The sequence below is a fragment of the Chiloscyllium plagiosum genome, unplaced genomic scaffold (genome assembly GCF_037043375.1).
Source record: "Chiloscyllium plagiosum isolate Xiang-an unplaced genomic scaffold, Cpla_swu_hap1 HiC_scaffold_15, whole genome shotgun sequence".
Taxonomy (NCBI): Eukaryota; Metazoa; Chordata; class Chondrichthyes; order Orectolobiformes; family Hemiscylliidae; genus Chiloscyllium; species Chiloscyllium plagiosum.
In genome coordinates this window covers 45,122,876-45,137,539 of record NW_028270153.1, presented here as the reverse complement: position 1 = coordinate 45,137,539, position 14,664 = coordinate 45,122,876, and the positions used below count along the sequence as shown (strand labels likewise).

General features: G+C 41.0%; 1 protein-coding gene across 4 annotated transcripts in view; it reads right to left on the bottom strand.

The window, feature by feature from the left end:
• Positions 1-14,664, bottom strand: part of LOC148147649 (uncharacterized) — a 141,810-nt gene that overhangs the window by 58,757 nt on the left and 68,389 nt on the right. For 2 of the 4 annotated variants that reach the window (XR_015759590.1, XR_015759591.1), the window contains one exon: positions 3,809-3,937. The exons of the other annotated variants lie outside the window; for them this stretch is intronic. The gene's annotated coding sequence lies outside the window, so the exon portion shown is untranslated. The remainder of the gene's footprint in view (positions 1-3,808; positions 3,938-14,664) is intronic. 4 annotated transcript variants of the gene reach the window in all.

The window sequence follows — 14,664 nt, the reverse complement described above, 5'->3', positions numbered from 1 at the left end:
TGTCTCCCTTACATGTGCCCTTTCCCAAGCACATCTGCCACTCCTAGGAATCCTCTTATTTGGTCTTTGCAATCTGACCACCAACTCCATTCACAAACATCCCCAGAACCATCTTTCCTGCCAAAAGGCTCCTCGAATTCCCTCTATCCTCTGGCACTTTGTTTTTGTAGAAGCCTGTGCCATCTCCACATTGGCCATTGGTCCCAATGATATTTCTCTAGCTCGAACATGACTTGCTGGCCGCTCGCTGAGGCAGGATCTCATCCCGAGGTGAAGCTATTTCAGATGCCTGGGAAGCTGGGTTGCATTCCCACTAACTTTCTCAGTGAATGAACTGGGAACACAGCCATTTGAAAAATTCTACCTTGAAGTCTTTGTTCCATTTTTTCATACCAAATTCCATTTAGCCTAAGATAATTGACAATAAATTTAGAATTATGGATGGTGTTAGCTCATGTTGACATTCTTTTTAACTGTAATAGATGATTATGTCACGTTACAAAATCTATGCAGCATAGACACAGATCATTCAGTCTATGCTGACATCCAAGTCCTATGCTAGCCTCTTCTTCTCCCCTATTTAACTCTATCAGGATAACCCTCTGTTCCTCAATGCACGTCCAACTTCCCCTTATAGGCTCTATGTATTTACTTCAACGACACCCTGCGAAAGTAAGCCTCATGTTCTCGCTGCTCTCTGTCACAAAGTTTCTTCCAAATTGTTTGATGATTTATTGGTGGCTAGCTCAGGTTGATGGCCTCTCACTTTGTTCTTCCCACAAGTGAAAACATTTACACTATCAATTATTTTCTTAAATTGAACAATGTCTAAAATGTCACTCCTTGTTCTTCTCAGAAGAAATTCAATGTGTTTGTCCTTCCATGATAACTTTATTCTGTTGCTTTCAACATAAATCTTGTTTGTATCCTGTTCTCTACCTACTCTCTTTTCAACAACCTGGCAACTGCAACTGTGCAGAATACTCCAAGCATGTGCTAACCATTATCTGTTACAAGGTTAGTAAAATTTTCCCTTTCAATTCTATCCCTCTAAAATTAAAACTTGTGCTTCATTTTCATTTTGTTGTGACCTTTCTAATCAAGTTCACAAATTTCTGTGTTTGTCTTTATGTAAACCAAATCTTTTGCTGTCATTTTGGATGTTTATTTCCCAAGAAATAGCTGTGAATTTCATATTTTTCTGACCAAAATATAACATTAAAACTTACTTTTTAATTTTATATGTATTCTGCAAGTGTAGTAATGCCTTCTAATTCATTGAGTGTCTCCTCAGTATGTCAGATTAAAAAATATGATTTTACCTACCTGTTTGGACATGTTATGATGCACCTGCAGGGCAGGTGGGGTATGAATCCAGACTTGCTATTTGGTGTTTTTAAAGTAAAATTATATTAATTCTTTTCAACACCATCAATGTATAATTTGTTGAAATTTCAATTTTTTTTTCATTAATGACAAACAGAGGTTAGTTTTCAAAAATGATTGAGTAATTATTCGTTTACTGAAAACGAAAAGAATTGCAATGATAATGTTTATATATTTAACATGAATCATGAAAAATACACAAAATAGAAGCATCAAAAAATCTGAAGGACAAGATTTGTCAACATCTCCTCCAGAAAATAAATATTACACTAACATTATTTGTAACCTACTTCAAGTATTTACGTCAATTTTTCATTTTTTACCTCCCATCTGAGTGAAGCAATTGTATTGGTTCAATTAGGAATTCAAATTCCCATGTCACTCTCATTGATTTTGGGCCCTGACAACATTCTGACAATAGTACTGAAGACTTGTGCTCCAGACCAGCAAACATTATTCTAGTATTGCTACAGCACTGGCATCTACTCAACCATGTGGAAGAATTGGGGAGACATTACAAGCTAAATAATCAAATCTAAAACAGAGTGTAAGAAATTGTGGATGTTTATGTACTAATCTCTGAAAGTACCAGAACATGCTAGCAGATTGTAAAGTGTATGAGATTCTTGGCTTCATAAAGATAGGTATAGAATATAAAAGCTCTGGAATTTGGACTCGGCATTTGTATAAAGTAAAATCACCCCATCCATAGTATTGTTTATGTATAGGCATGCAGATACCCGGCTGAAACTGGGGTTGTTATGTTCAGAGCTGAGAAAGCTATGAGGAGATATCATGCAGGGTTCAAATAGAGCAAATAGGAGGAAGCTGAATCAGTAAATCTAAGGTTTTTGATGAAAGAACAAGGGATGACATGAGGGATATCATTTCTATGTAATGTGCCATGACAATAGATCATAACCCCAAAATAACTTGCGGAAATGTTTGATTGTTAAAAACATTTTTTTTTAAATAAGAGGGGCATATCGATGGCAAAGATTGTATGTTCAATAACTGTCTGGGAAAACCTGTGTGGATTTCAGTATGTATGGGGGCAGTGGGGAATGTGGAATGTTGCACTCAAGGAATGTCAAGGGAACATCAGACACACATCAAGGGGAAAGGTGCCGTTCAAAACAAAATGAACTGTACTCTCTATAGGTTGTGTCCTAGGTTGCAGAAATGATAAGTTGACAGAAAGGCATTTCTGTGCAAAAGACATTTTTGTGCTTTACCCTTGCAGAAATACAAGTTAAAAACAAACTGCAACCCCAGTTCTATGTGTACTAGAATGCTAGAAAGCTTGTAGGCTAGGGTAGTAGATTGTAGTTTGAGGTCCACTGTGCTATAATGTACTGTAAATGGACACAGCTGAGAACATCCACTGGACACTGCATTTGTGAGTAAATTGGAATAAAATCTCTCTCTCTGACAAAAACAAATTGTGAAAGCCTGTGTTAAAAGGCACTGGACAAACTTCTTTTAGATAACTGCAGAACTAAGAATCTCTAACTAACTACTCAACTGACAAAGTCAGAGCTACTAGAATCATCACCTTATCAGGTCCAATGTTTCATTGACCAGCTAAAAACGGATTCATTTTTTCTTACCATTACTTTGTGGGCTCACCGTTGTGTGTGTGTGTGTGATGGTTTAACACCTTTCTTTGCATGTTGGTAGCCAATAAATTCATTATTTCTTTATCTTAAGAAAGTCTGGTTAAAAGACTCCTTCTAAAAGGTGTCCATGAGGGAAGGGATCCTTTTCAAACTACATCTTGTTGCAACCAACTCAGAGAAGAATTGAGTAAAGAAAGAGAGACAGTTCATCCCTCCTCACCAGGGAGCATATCCATATAGGGGGACTTCCAGTATGGAATCATAATGAATTGGAGACCCTTGCCCATGAACCAGTTCTAAGGAATGATTGATTTGAATTTGGAAGCCATCATCTCAGAAAATGATGAATACAGATTCAATAGAAATTAGATAAATACATGAAGGAGAAAAATTGCATTTTAATGGGGAAAGAGTAAATACTGTACTAACTACATTGCTCAATGAAAGAACTATCACAGACTCAATGAGCTGAATGTTCTCCTTTTGTGCTTTGACCTTTCGATGAATGTAGAGCTGATTATTCTCCAGGTGAACTCACCAGACAGGCTCAATTCATTGCAGGTACATTACAGTACATCACAGTAGTGGAGAGCACATGCATGTAATCTTAGGATCAGTTAGCATCTAGCTTCCTCCCCTAGCTGGGTTTTGAATTATACCATAAAGTAAGAAACAAAGCAACATCTGCAACAACTCTACAATGCTGTCAACATAGAGGTCTCATGCCTGTTGCTGGACAGGAAAGATTGAAGGCCTTGAAATTCATAGATGGCACTGAAGATTCTTTGGATTTGGAAACTTGCCTCATAAATGTTTGCTCTGCTCCCAAGATGATCGCCGATAGTTCCATTCCATTTTGGAAACTGATGGGAGTGCTGGTACCTTGGAGGAATTCAGTCAGGGTCAAGCTTCTTACATCACAAATGGCTTCACTGTACAGGGGGAAGAGGTAGAAAAGAATTGCAATAGTGATAGGGGATTCTTTAGTCAGGAGAACAGACAAGCATTTCTGTGGCCGAAGGCATGAGTCTAGGATGGTGTGTTGCCTCCCTGGTGCCAGGGTCAGGGATATCATTAAATGACTGCAGGGCATTCTGAAAGGGGAGGGTGATGAGTTGGAGGTCATGGCGCATGTTGGTATCAACAATATGGACAAAATGAAGAATAAAAGTCTTTGATCAAGAATTCTCGTAGCTAGGCAGCAGATTAAAAAGCAGGACCTAAATGGTTCTATTCTCTGGATTACTCTTAGTGCAATGTGCAAGAAAGTTTAAAAATAGGAAAATAGGATAGATGAATGCAGCACAGTGGTCCAGCAGTTAACACTGCTGCCCACAACACCAGGAACCTGTTTCGATTTAAGCCTTGGGTGATTGTCCATGTGGAGTTTGCATATTCTTCCTGAGTCTGTGGGTTTCCTTCGGGTGCTCCAGTTTCCTCACGCTGTCCAAAGATGTGCAAGTTAGATGGATTGGTCATGGCAAGTTGCCTATTGTGTCCAAGCATGTGCAGGTTAGGTGGGTTAACCATGGGAAATGTAGGGTTACAGGGATAGGGTAGGAGGTTGGAACTGGGTGGGATACTCTTTGGAGGGATGGTGTGGACTTGATGGGCTGAGTGGCCTGTTTCCACACTGTAGGGATTTTATGATTCTATGAATACTTGCCTAAAGAGCTAGTGCAAGAGGGAGGGTTTTAAATTTCTGGATCACTGGGACTGTTTTTGAGGAACATGGAACATGTACAAGCGGGACAGTCTGCATCTATACCACATTGGAGCCAATATCCTTGCAGGTAGGTTTGCTGGTGCTGTTGGGAGGAGTTGAAGCTCGTCTGGCAGGGGAGGGGACACAGAATATTGATAAAACAGAGACACGTCATGCCCCAACAAGGAAAGCAAGTCATAATGAGTTCAGCAATGTTGAGCTTCAAGAGAGTAAGGAAAGTTGGATTGTCTTTAATGCTAGGAGTACAATAGGTAATACTGATGAGTTAATGGCTTAGATTAACACATAAAAGTATGATATTGTTGACATCACAAAAACATTGTTGAGGGAAGGGCTAGACTGGCAACTCAATATTTCAGAGTATAGGAGGTAAGACAGAGGAGAGTATAAAAAGAGTAATGGTATAGCACTATTCATTAAGGAGTTGCATATCTTGGAAGGGTCCTCAAACAAGGTTTTGTGGGTAGAATTTAAGAATGTCAAGGGGGCAACTACTTTACTGGGACTGTATTATAGCCCCCAATAAAATCAGCAGGAAATAGAAAAGCAAATATGTACTGTAGACAGTTCACAGGCGTGTGTAGAAGTAATAATCAGGTAATCATACTTGATGATTTCAAGTTTCCTAACATAAACTGGCATAGTCATCATAGTCATCATGTTAAGTGTTTAGAGGGGGCGGATTTCTTGAAGCATATCCAGGGGAGTTTTTTGTATCAATACGTAGAAAGTCCAACAAGTGATGGTGTAGTGCTGGATCTTGTTCTTTGATGTGGTAAAAACAATGACTGCAGATGCTGGAAACCAGATCTGGATTAGTGATGCTGGAAGATCTCAGCAGTTCAGGCAACATCCGAGGAGCAGTAGAATCGATGTTTCGGGCAAAAGCCCTTCATCAGGAATAAAGGCAGAGAGCCAGAAGTGTGGAGAGATAAGCTAGAGGAGGGTGGGGGTTGGGAGAAAGTAGCATAGTGTACAATAGGTGAGTGGGGGAGGGGATGAGGGTGATAGGTTGGGGAGGAGGGTGGAGTGGATAGGTGGAAAAGAAGATAGGCAGATAGGACAGGTCATGAGGACAGTGCTGAGCTGGAAGTTTGGAACTAGGGTGAGGTGGGGGAAGGGGAAATGAGGAAACCGTTGAAGTCCACATTGATGCCCTGGGGTTCCAAGGCGGAAGATGAGGCATTCTTCCTCCAGGCGTCTGGTGGTGAGGGAGCGGCGGTGAATGAGGCCCAGGACCTCCATGTCCTCAGCAGAGTGGGAGGTGGAGTTGGAATGTTGGGCCACAGGGTGGTGTGGTTGATTGGTGCGGGTGTCCCGGAGATGTTCCCTAAAGCACTCTGCTAGGAGGCGTCCAGTCTCCCCAGTGTAGAGGAGACTGCATCGGGAGCAACGGGGATACAATAAATGATATTAGTGGATGTGCAGGTAAAACTTTGATGGATGTGGAAGGCTCCTTTAGGGCCGTGGATGGAGGTGAGGGGGGAGGTGTGGGTACAGGTTTTGCAGTTCCTGCGGTGGCAGAGGAAGGTGCCAGGAAGGGAGGGTGAGTTGTAGGGGGGCGTAGACCTGACCAGGTAGTCACGGAGGGAACGGTCTTTGCAGAAGGCGGAGAGGGGTGGGGAGGGAAATATATCCCTGGTGGTGGGGTCTTTTTGGAGGTGGCGGAAATGTCGGCGGATGATTTGGTTAATGCGAAGAACATCTAGGTGATAGCAACATCATCATGAATCAAATTTGTTTTGGACAAGGAAAATGATGGCCTGAAAAAGACAGCTTTGGATTAGGAGAAGTTAGGTTTTATTAAAATAAAGCATGATCTGGCCACAGTAGAATTGGGATCAGCTCCTTGTGAGTAAGTCCACAGCAAAGCAATGGGGGCATTCAAAAAGGAGCTGGGGAGAGTGCAGATCCTTTGAGAGGGAAATGTAGGAGCAATCAGTTCAGAGATTTCTCAATGTCTAGGACATTTCAGGACTGCATAAAGAAGAGGAGGAGGCCTTCAAACAATATCTAAAAGGAACAATTCAATTGCAGCCCTAGAGGAATAAAGGAACTGCAGGAGGGAACTGAAGAAAGCAATTAGAAGAACAAAAAGGAAACATGAGAAATGACTTGTGAATAGGAGTAGGGAGAATCTTAAGATATTTCATAAATACATTAAAGGGAAAAGGTTAACCAGGGAAAGAGTATGGCCCAGGAGGAAGCCTGTATGTGAAGCCACAGGACATTGGAAGGATGTTGAATGAATAATTCTCTTTGGTCTTTAGAGCAGAGAAGACTGAATGGAGGGGGGGGGAGCATGATTGAAGTCTATAAGATTATGAGAGGTATGGACAGGGTGAATAGAGACCAGCTATTCCCTTTGGTTGAGGGGTCAATCATGAGAGAGCATAGTTTTAGGGCAAGAGGCAGGCGATTCAGAGGGGATTGGGAAACAATCTTCTTCACGCAACAGGACTCTGGAATTCACGGCCTAGGAAGGAAGTGGAGGCTGCAAACTTTACAACTTTAAAAAATATTTGGATGAGCAATCAAAATCATAACATTGAAGGATATGGGACAAATACAGGAAATTGGGATTTGTGCATTTTTAGTGGTAGTTATGTCAGTGCAGACTTGATGGACTGAAGGGCCTTTTTGCAGTTTGAATCTGTGAAGCTTGTTGTACCAGTAAATCTGTGCAGCAAATCCAGTGCCATATATATCTGGGTGGGGCTCCATTGTCATGGCCTAACAGTCACAAATACTGAGATGCAGGGCTGGGGTGAGGGGCAGAAATGATGATTGTGGAACTCAGTTCAACTTGTTATCATGCAAGCACACGCAGCTGACTCATTTTGTGTGGTTTTTTTGTCTTTTGCCACACCCTAAATCTGTTTACGGCTATTTCCTCCAGTGAGTTCTTGCAAGGAGATTGCTGTCCAAGCTATCAGTATTAGCAGCACTACGAGGTGCTTTCATGCTCCAGGTGATCTTTTATAAGGACATACGAGCAGCAAGTTGTACAGGGGTGGGTGTAGTGGATGGGACGGAAAACATTCAGCCATTAGGCTTGTGTAAGTGATATTGGAAATAGATGGCCTGAAAAAGTGAATATTTTTGGTTACCATCTCACTCTTCAGCAGTTATTCTATTTTCTTCAGACTTTTTTTTCAGTGAATTGACTTGTTTTTCAGGCTGTACAACAATATAGCAAACTCCTACGCACAGATCAACTGCTAGACCACATAAGGAAAGTGGGTAGGGTTTGGTAATGTGCCTAATAGCTTTGTGTGCTTGTGTGCTTTAGTTTTAATCTGAGGCATTAAATTATAAAATGTCAATCTCAAAACTGAAATTATTAAATTTTACAGTGACATGCTGCAGCCTCGCATTTATAATGCACATGTGTGCCAATGCACTTTTCACCTTGTACAATTTAAACTTTTATTAGGCTCTCTGTGTACTAACCGGAGGGTCCAAAGTACAAGTTAACTAATGGACAAACAAAACATGTAAAGACAGCAGACATATAAAATCTATAAGTGTGGAGGGTAGGGTCCAATAAATATCTCTACAAGGGAGTGTCACCGTAAAGGAGAGTCTCATTCCATCCTCTGCATGAACAAATTCATTTAAATCTGGAATGTAACATTCAGACAATTGAGAACTAAAATGTTCAGTATTGATTTCCTTTTCCACAGCTGTAGAGGGCTGACATGTGTCACTCATTGTATCTTTGCTATGTCAGTTTTAAATTGCTCTTGAGCTGTGTGCCTCTATTTAGAAAGTCATGGATCCTCATTATACGTTTTCTCAATTTGTCTCGTCACTTTCAAAGATCTGTGTACATACATCTCTAGGACTTGTAGTTTTTGCACACCCTCACCTAAAGTTGTGGCATTCATATGTGATCAATTTCTCAAACCTTTTCTCAAATTTATGAATATTCTACTGGCCTTGACCTCATGTTCTTTTCCATTTCATGTACATAAAAATGTAAGAGCAGAAGCACACTATTCAGCCTACCCAATGAGATCATAGCTGATCAGATACTCCTCAGGTCTATTTTCCTGCCTTTTCCTCTCAATTCCCTTATTATTAAAAAATCTGTCTGTTTCAGCTTGAATGTTTGTGGTAAAGAACTCTACAGATCCACTATCCTCCGAAGAAATTCTTCCTCATCTCTGTCTTAAATGTGTGACCCCTTCCTCTGAAATCACCCCCTCTGTCCTGGATTCTCTTTACATAGCTACCCTGTCAAGTCCCTGAAGAATCTCATATGTTTTAATAAGGTTTTAATTCTCCTAAGTTCCGATGAGTACAGGCCCAACATACCCAGGTTTTCCTCATTAGATTATCCCTCTATACCTGGCATCAGTGTCGAAAAATATGGCACTGAGAAAGCACAGCCAGTCAGGCAGCATACGAGGAGCAGGAGAGTCGACATTTCAGGCATAAGCCCTTCATCAGGAATGAAACCTCAACTCTCCTGCTCCTCAGATGCTGCCTGACCTGCTGTACTTTTCCAGTGCCACTCTTTTCAAATCTGACTCTCCAGCAGCTGCAGTCTGCACTTTCTCCTATACCTGGCATCAGTTGAGTGAACCTTTTCTGGATTGTCTGCAGTGTTGTTTATATATTTATCCTTTGATAAGAAGCCCAAAACTGATCACAGTATTCCAGCTGTGGTCTGACTAGTGCCTTCTATAGTTTTAGCAACACCTCTTTCCTTTTATACTGGATTCTCTTTGAAATAAAGGACAACATTTCATTTGCCTTCCCTGTTACCCACTGAATTTGAATGAAAGCTTTTTGTGATTCATGAACAAGGACTCTCAAATCCTGCCCTTGTGTCATATGGACATCAGAATCGAAGGCCTGAATTTAATATAGGCTGACATGCTGGAAACCAAGGCAGCTAAGCCCACAATCTCAGGAGAGGCCCTGCATCAGTCCCTCAATGACCAATTACTACTGACCTAACTCAACCTGAGCGCACTGAGTGATTTAACAGGAGCCATCTGGCTTTCCTGCATCTTTGGAAGTTTATCACTTTTCCAGTGGCCTCCTGGAGTGGAAGGGCTCTCTCATTATCAGGTGAAGTGCCTGATTCGGGGACGTGGTATCAGGATGGTGATGGCAGGTGGTGGCATTGTCTTGGTCTCTGACCCCCTAGCCCCCTTCCCCCTTGAAAGCCACCCGACAAACCCCATCCTGGCATTGTTCATCTCAGACTGGGGTCTGTGCACAATCCTGTGCCGTTCGTTGATACACTGGCTCTGACAGCAGCAAGAATCCTTTAATAGCCACCTGCTCCCAGCAGGCAGGGGCTTCCACCAAGTACCTCAAACCCAGGGGTTGCCTGATGGAGGCCCCTGAAATGCCAGAGGCTGGGCATTGGAATAAATTGGGTCTTCCTGTGGGATTAACTGGGGTTCCTTGCCAGATCTCTTCTGATGAATAAGACCACCTTCAGCCCCACAAACTCCAGCTCAAAGTATCGTGGGTGTGATTCAAAGTCACTTCACTCACATTATCACCAGGTTCACAATCACAAATCTCCCTACCCTTTCACTTCAAAGTATCAGATTTAATCTGATAATTCCTATGATCCCTTTTAATATTGTGAATTTTGGAAAAAATAATTAAAAGAATTTCAAAATGGAATGTTCCAAGTGTAGCAGCCAAATTGTTCAATTTGCACATAAATTAAAACTGTCAAATCACATTCAAAAATTCGACATAGGTTTGTATTTTCACAACAGCAAACCCCTCTCCAACATGGCACCAAATTACATGCCTCACTCTGGAACATGGTAGGGCCAGTTTGTATCTTGCTTGTGTGTGGTTCACCAGGGCAGCTGGCTATCTAAATAATGATTGCTTTGATTCCACTTTGGATTTTCGTAGTCCTGGAATGTGACACTTCATGTGTGAATCACAGAGGGTTGGTCTGCAGGTACAAGTAATTAGGAAGGCAAATGGAATTTTGTCCTTCGTTACTGAAGGGATTGAGTTTAAAAGCAGGGAGGTGATGTTGCAGCTGTATAAGGTGCTGGTGAGGTCACAACCGGAGTACTGTGTGCAGTTTTGCTCTCTTTACTTGAGAAAGGATGTACTGGCGCTGGAGGGAGTGCAGAGGAGGTTCACTAGGTTGATTCTGGAGTTGAGGGTGTTGGTTTATGAGGAGAGGCTGAGTAGACTGGGATTATACTCATTGGAATTTAGAAGAATGAGGGGGGATCTTATAGAAACATCTAAAATTATGAAGGAAATAGATAAGATAGAAGTAGAGATGATGTTTCCACTGCAGGTGAAACTAAGACAAGAGGGCAAAGCCTCAAAATTAGGGGGAGCAGATTTAGCACTGAATTGAGAAGCAACCTCTTCACCCAGAGGGTTGTAAATCTATGGAATTTCTTGCTCAGTGAAGTAGTTGATGTTAATTCAGTAAACGTTTTTAAAGCTAAGATAGATCTTTTTGAACAATAAAGGAACTAAGGGATACCGTGAGTGGGTAGGTAATTAGAGCTGAGTCCATGAAAAGATCAGCCATGATCTTATTGAATAGTGGAGCAAGCTCAAAGGGCCAGATGGCCTACTCCTGCTCCCAGCTCTTATGTTCTGAAAGCATGCAGTGTGCAGGACTAATAAGAGCAGATCTGATTTTTGTTCATTACTTAGCTTTTGAAGAGGAAATGTATCCCTTTGGATATGGTCTTAGCACAGCACAGTGAAAGGTAAACTCTCCACTAGTACAGGTCAGGTGTCTTCTGGGGTAGGCAATGTGCCTTTGTTATTGTTATAAGTGGGCACAAATGAGTACTAAAAGCTCAGACTCAACAGCGATCAAGCTCATTGAAACTGTCAACAGCCCTGTCAAAATCAACTGTTAAAAGTGACTGTCAAGAGGACTTGACAAATGAATGGAGATGACCTTTCAAAATGTCAAATGGAAACAATGAAAGCAACTTTAATTTAAAAGTCCTGCCCTCTAAATCTTCAGAAAAAAAAACATATGGACATAAAAAACGTCATCAATAGACACTCGGAACTGTATTCTATCTCATCACTGTCTTGAGGTCTACCTTTGTACGAACAAAAGCTGGTGGATAGGAGGCCTGAGGTGGCTTTAATTGGCACTGAATTACAATTGGGACTATAAAGGACCATGGATGGTGAATACAGGGGCATAGGTTTGTAAGTAAAGTATGATGGCATATGGGGCTTGGCACAGGGGTATACATTGGTGTGGAAGGCATGGCATGTTATGTGAAGTGAATAAATGGCATGGGGTGGCATGGGTTAATATGGATAAGTATTGGGAGTATGTGAGGGTGAGGGTGTGTAAATGCTGGGGGCTGGCAGGATTCTTTATGTTTTACTCATTAAAAAAAAAGAGATAAAGTACTCAAGCCCTGAGGCAAACTTTCTGCCCAGACCAGTTCCACACTTGGCATCGTGCTCATGAATTCATGGGTCATCTGCCTAATGTAGGCCATCCCTCAAACCAAAAATCCAACATCTCTTCAGCCACTTTTAGATGACAGGTTCAGAGAGTCAACAATTCTCCCAACTCTGTGTACCACACTTAGTGATGAAACTCTAAAACATAGACTAAACTGTTTTAGCACAACTGACTGGAAGAACCAGTTCCAGGGGCATGTTTGGACAAGTTGTCCGAGCCACGGTGAAGCCATACAAGAGACCATCACGTAACCTAACACTTATAGTGCATGCTCTTATGGAAAATGTACACATTTGTTGCTTTTCTGCTTCTAAATAGAAGTACATTACTTTTGTTATTAAATTTATTAGTTCATACCAGAAACAAAAGTAAACATCTTCATATTGTACAGATTAATCATACAAGAGAATGCTTTTAATTGAAAAATGCAAACCTATGTTATAGAATCGCTGCAATAATATTCTCCTGTGAAATTAATAGTATCTTACATCCAAGTTAGTCAAATGAAATCAACAGCAACATAATCTTGCCTATAAACCTGCACTACTGTTCTTTACATTGACGACGCATGCCAGACATGCAGGAGCTGGTCTGTTTGTATGACGTCAGGCAAGTGGCAAGAATGAGGGTGAGGCGTGTTCTCTCAATGCCTTGTCTGTTGAATTAGTTGTGAGCAATTTGCATTTTGGACAAGTCCATTGACCATCTGGAGGATTCCACTGACCCCAGCTCCATGGTAGACTATCAGTGGTCAGTGTTGTATTTGTTAGTAATAGGATGCTGCTACCATTCCTCTTTCCTTGACTGGGTTTAAGGTTCTATTTAATTGACAGCAGTGGATAAACAGTATAACTTAACATTCTTGTTAAGACTCTTGTCTCGATAAGATATAGTTTATTGTATAATGGCAATCGGTACAAGTTACGGTAATAAGATGACCATTATTGCTAGGGCAATGATACCTGTGGATGTATATCTACACTCTACCAGGTCCTAAGGTGTTCTGCCTTACCCCTAATGTCTGCTTGGTGGTGCTTAATGCAGGGTTCAGTATTAGCCCTTTCAGAAGCATTGTCTTGTACATCTTCTTAATAATTAATGTTTATATATTCACTGCCTGTCTTCCTTGAAGTCTGACTTCCCTTTAGTTGGATGCTTTACATTCATTCCAAAACATATTTTCTTCAGACTTGAAAAAGGGTAGGTCATTGATCTGAGAATTGTTGATCTTGGTTTTGTTCTTGACTCTCAGTGTCTGCAAAATCTCTCTCCACTGAAGGACCTTGTATCTCTTGAATATCCTTTGCTGAAGCCATAGTTCCTACTAAATCAGATATTCAGTCTATTACCTTCTTAAAAGCACTCTTAATTTCTAGATGTATTTTGCACATGAAATCTTCTCTACTGAATTGGATAATTATTCCATAAAAAGATCTGTGGGATCTTTAATCTCATAATTTCCATCATGGAAAAAGACTGTTGGATGAAAAGAAGTTCTTTCGGGATTTCTGGACAAGATGATTTCTTATTTTTAATGGTGTCCTAAAATTATAAGCATTATTCTGGCTGCCCTGGAGCTCATTTTTATTCTTCATCTGTTGATAGATCTGTATTGCAGTACATTAAATCTTTATCTCAACTGGTTGATGAGGTACATCTTCATTCAGCCTCTGTGGCTGTTGTCACACTGGTGCATCAGTCATTGTACTGGAGGATCATTGCTTCCTTTGCCTTCTCTCTGCCCTAGTGCTAATGATTCCAGTTTGGAAGTCAAAGAATTCAAATGTTCCTCTTGAATTTGTGTCAAATCCATAATAACAGTGTGTTCTGCCTAGCTTTGATGTCCATATGACATCAGTTACTGATTCGACAATGAGCTCCACTGGGATGTACTATGCTGTCAGTATTTACTTCTGTTTGCAAACCCCTTTGTTTCTGGCATTTAAAAGTTGTTCAGTGATGTTAGGATTGGAAAACATTTCCACAACTCCAGATTTCCTTCTCGTTGACAGTATGTAACAGTTCTCTTATGCTAACATAGGTATACTGTTGATAGAGTTGTTCTTCTTTTGCATTCTGCCATAAGTCTAGGAAGCCCAATGAAATCTTCTACCAGTTGTACCTTCACAGTTGGGTGACAATGGTTTGTTCCTGGACCAATTGCTCTCTGCCTGCCTTCTCTTGGAATAGACTTGGCTTATCTTGGTTTCTGGTCACCTGTTCACTATTTCTTCAAAACAGTGGAACATCTTCTGCCATCTCAATGATGGTGAAGCCAAAACATGAATGAAGGCTCAAAAATGTGAAGTGGTGATTGTAAATTATGAGCACATCGTCTACTCACTTTCACTTTTTGTATTGCTGCGTTGCTTGGAGCAAACCTTCAATCGTGAGAGTATGCCTCCCAGACAATGCAGTTTCATCTCTGCAGGCTATAACTTCTTTAATGGGTATTAAATGTAATAATATCTGCCTTAAAA